Genomic DNA, 5,079 nt, shown 5'->3' on the forward strand with positions numbered 1-5,079 from the left:
TGTTTCTCTTGCTATTCTCCTGCTATTCTCTCTATCTTTGGTTGTTCAGGAGCTGTTTAGTGCCTTCAGTTCTTCTTCAGGAAGAATTGTTCTGTTGATAGGTGTAATTTGGTGTGTTCTATGGAAGAGGTAAGTTCAGAGTCTTCCTACATTGCCATCTTGAATCCTGCATGTAGAATTCTTATTGTATGAGAAAAATACATAACTATTTATTCAGTCCATTGTAGTCTAGTGTTCTATTGCTTAATGTTAAATGCCTTCATAATTCATGTGCAAATTTCCATTATCAAGGCCAACTTTTTACTGTGACACTCAAGTTTAACCACAGTCTAGTCTACTTTAGTTATCTCCTCCATAATTTTTCTGATCCTTCCAACTTCCTTCACTTTTTTGGTGGTCCTCTTCATTGAACAGCAAAAAGATAATTTGTTTCTCTTTTAACAAGTTATATGTATAATTTTGGGTTTCCAATATTCATCCAATACTTTTCTGTTTCTGTATCTTGGCTCAGCCTTTAAAAATCTCAACCAAAAAATAAATAAATAAAATAAATAAATAAAAACATCTCAACCAGGGCAGCCCACGTGGCTCAGCGGTTTAGTGCCACCTTTGGCTCAGGGCATGATCCTGGAGACCCGGGATCGAGTCCCACATCAGGCTCCCTACATGTAGCCTGCTTCTCCCTCTGCCTGTGTCTCTGCCTCTTTCTCTCTCTGTGTGTCTCTCATGAATTAAAAAAAACAAAACAAAAACAAAAACAACTCAACCAATATTTAAGTATTGCATACACAATGATTAGTATTAAAATCCCTGAAATCAAAGTGGCTTCTATATCTGCTTTTTGACGAATAAAGAGGTGGAAGTCTTGGGTAATGATTTCTTACATTTCAAATGAACAGCTCTGAATTAATTCCAATAAATTAGATTATGATGGAATAACAAATTAATCCCAATATTAATCCCAATAAAAATAATCCCAATCCCAGTTGTTTAAAACATCAAGATTTATTCCTCACTTAGGCTGCATGTCCATTGTGAGTTTATTTGGCCCTCTGCTCCATATGATCACTCAGGAGCTCAGATTGATGAAGATGGCAACATCTAGAATGTAACTAACCACCAAAGCAGAGGAATGAGAATGCAGTCATGTACCATCACTTCAGTGCCTTGACTTGGAAATGGCATATATCATCACCTCTTCCAGGCCATTGGTCACAACTAATCACATGACCCTACCAAACTACCAGGCCTTGGAATATAGCATAGCAGAAAAATCTTTGGTAAGCCTTCCATAAGCTCCAACTAGCAGAATGGGCACTAGAAGCATGAGAGAGGAAAGGATGATTGGTTGTGTCTTAGGGATTGTGGAAAAGAGGAGAACTTGCTGAGTCAGTCTGTGTTGAAAGGTGATCTCAGTTTAATTGTAGATAAGCCTAAGTGGTTCTCTAACATAGGTCCATAGAGCTGATTACTGGAAATATAAGCTGAATATTCATGGATCTAAGGTTTAGGTTGTCAGCAACAGAGATGACATTCAGCCCATACCAAGCCTTAGCCAGAGAATTGGTGCTAAAATAGAGGTAGTTGTTGCTCATCAGTAAGGTAAACATTTGTGCCTTAACTTCTGTCTCTAAACTTGTTTTTCACAGGCAACAATATGTCCAAAAGATGCAAAAGTGGAACCTAAGGGGAAAAAGTGTCCTGAGAATGCTGAGAGTACTCATTGAATTGTCTACTTCTCCCTAGAACATTGTTCTACCTAGAACAATTGTACTAAGTATAAAGTTTCCTGTTTCACATGAATGTTTTCACCATAACTCTACACTGAAGTTTCAGTTTTAAATCTACATTGAACTTTATTTTGGAAACACATTATAGGATTTCATTTTATCCTCATAACCACTCTATTTGGTAAGTACTATTATGCTAGTTTTACAGATGAAAAACCAGAGGCCCACAGAGATTGCTTAAGTTTGAAAGACTTAACTTTCTGGCTCACACATTTCAATCCAGGCTTGTCTGCTTTCTTCATATTGAAGGGATTTTCAAATTAGGCTATAAATTCTAATGTTTCTTTGTGCTGATGAGCCAAAACACTTGAGTTTCTCAGCCAATTTTAAAAATGAATGATTGCTCACATTTCTTTCATGGTGTGTGCCTTTTGGCCATCTTAGCTTTCAGCAAATTTTGCTGGGTAAGTGCTGGCTGGCAATTGCAAAGTTCCCCAGGCTCTTGTCTTCAGGCGAGAAGATGATTATACCATTTGACAAATGTGATATCTGAACTTAGTACCCAGCAAAAATGAGTGTTCACAGTGGCAGGGCAATTTGAATATTATGTAGGTGTTCTTGTGGGCTGCAAACACTTTATTACCAGCACCAAAATACTAACTTACATATATGCATGTAGTGGCAATAGACATTGCAGAGCAGTTGAAAAATGAAAGCATCCTGCATTGCTAACAAATCAAATGTAATGAGGAAAAATTGAAAAATGAAAATGGAAATTACTTCCCCTGCAGTGTTTTAAGAAATTGAAAGTTTTCTTTCTCCCTTATTTCTTTCTCAAACTTAATTTTACAGAGTTTTGTTCTGCATTAACAAAATACTCTTCACTCTAAATTTAATGGTTTCCTTTGGAAGTACTATTAGATACTAGAATACTTTCCTTTATAATCATGGTACAAAGAGACGCTAAAAGACCAGGTCTTATGTATTTAAAATTTATTCTTATTTTTTCACTTTTATATACCTCACTGTATCAGGTAAGATGCTTTTAGTTACAAATAAGAGAGAGCAGAATACAAATTAGCTTATATAGAACTGTATTGGTTTACTTCAGAGATACACAAACTTCAAGTATAGTTTGAAAAGGGCTTTATTTATTTATTATTATTATTGTAAATTAATTTTTATTGGTGTTCAATTTGCCAACATATAGAATAACACCCAGTGCTCATCCCATTAAATGCCCCCCTCAGTGTCCATCACCCAGTCACCCTCACCCCCTGCCCACGTCCCCTTCCCCCACCCCTAGTTCGTTTCCCAGAGTTAGGAGTCTCTCATGTTCTGTCTCCCTTTCTGATATTTCCCACTTATTTTTTCTCCTTTCTCCTTTATTCCTTGTCACTATTTTTTATGTTCCCCAAATGAATGAGACCATATAATGTTTTTCCTTCTCTGATTGGCTTATTTCACTCAGCCTAATACCCTCCAGTTCCATCCATGTCGAAGCAAATGGTGGGTATTTGTTGTTTCTAATGGCTGAGTAATATTCCATTGTATCCATAAACCACATCTTCTTTATCCATTCATCTTTTGATTCACACCGAGGCTCCTTCCACAGTTTGGCTATTGTGAACATTGCTGCTATAAAAAGGGCTTTAGTTCCATTTCTCTGCTGTAGTTTATTCATTACGTTCTCCATGTGATGATTTTACTCTCAGACTGGCTTCCTTGTTGGTAGTAAAATGTCTTTACCTTACAACAAATCTGTAAAAAGCAAGAGAGAAATATTTTCTTTTTCCAACATGGGTTTTGTGTTTCTTCCTGGCTACCCTAGAATAATAATGCATTGTACTAATTCACCTAGGCCTGAATAATTTCTTATCTCTGATCCCATCACTGTGACAAGGAGGATTCATCTACCCTTAGAGAAAACGGCAGAGAAAATATGCCTTGAAACATAGCTGCAATTCGTATGGAGAAGGATGGCTTCCCAAAGTAACAGTCTGATGTTTCCTGGGGAGAGAAGAAGAAGAAATAGACATTGCTTGTGTGATGAATACATACTCACTATACCCATTGATGATACTATTTAGGGGCAATAAATTTTCTTTCCACTGAGATAAAATACTGTCATGAAATATTTCATGTTATGGATTCACTTCCAGAAAAAAAAGTAAATATCTATATACTTTATAAAATATTTTTGCACACAAATGCTGTGCTGCAGATGGTCAGAGCCTCTTTACCCATCTTGCATCAAGTGTAAACTCTAGGTGCACCTGTGAAAAACAGAGACAGGGAGAAAGGCTTATGATTTCAGTCCCCTTTTTTGAGTCACACCTCTCAGACTGTCTTTGGTAGTCTCTTTTCTCATCCACTCATGAAGTCTTAGCAATAGCTCTTTTGACCTCCTACAGATTCTGTTTCTTAGAGTAAGATCACATCTACTTTGGCTCCTGAATATTCTGAAAAAACTAATTATTCATATCTTCTGGCTTAGTTTCCACCTCTGTCTAGACTTTATTGACTACAGTGACTTGCTATCCCACAGTGATTAAATTCTAATATCGTATAAGACATTGAATATGTATGTTCTTGTATAATATGGAAATATGCTGTGCCCTAATCCCTGGAATCTGAGAATATTAGGAGCTATCACTCCTCTTATTCTGTTATGTTATGGTTGACGTTTAGGTAGGGAGATTATCTGGGTAGGCCAGATCTGACATATGAGTTCTTTTTTTTTCTTTAAAGATTTTATTTATTCATGAGAGACACACAGAGAGAGACAGAGACATAGGCAGAAGGAGAAGCAGGCTCCCCACGGGCAGCCTGATATGGGACTTGATCCCAGGACTCTGGGATCGTGACCTGAACCAAAGGCAGACATTCAACAGTTGAGCCACCCAGGTGTCCCTGATACATGAGTCCTTAAAAGTAGAAGCAGAGAGTGGTTTAGCACCTGCCTTCGGCCCAGGGCATGATCCTGGAGTCCCAGGATCGAGTCCCATTTTGGGCTCCCTGCATAGAGCCTGCTTCTCCTTCTGCCTGTGTCTCTGCTTCTCTCTCTCTCTCTTTCTCTCTCTCTCTCTCATAAATAAATAAATAAATAAATAAATAAATAAATAAATAAATAAAATCTTAAAAAAAAAAAGCAGAAGCAGAGAGCTCTCTTTGGTCTATGGAAAGGAGGATGTCAGAAAAGTTAGAGGGATGTGAAGCATGATAAGGATTTGACACACTGTTGCGGGCTTGAAGATGGAGGTAGCCCCATGCAAGGAACATTGAGTGAGTCTAGGGGTTATGAAAAGATCTCAACCAGGCAGTAGGGAAATAGGACCCTCAGTCCAAC

The sequence above is a fragment of the Vulpes vulpes genome, chromosome 13, assembly GCF_048418805.1.
Source record: "Vulpes vulpes isolate BD-2025 chromosome 13, VulVul3, whole genome shotgun sequence".
NCBI lineage: Eukaryota > Metazoa > Chordata > Mammalia > Carnivora > Canidae > Vulpes > Vulpes vulpes.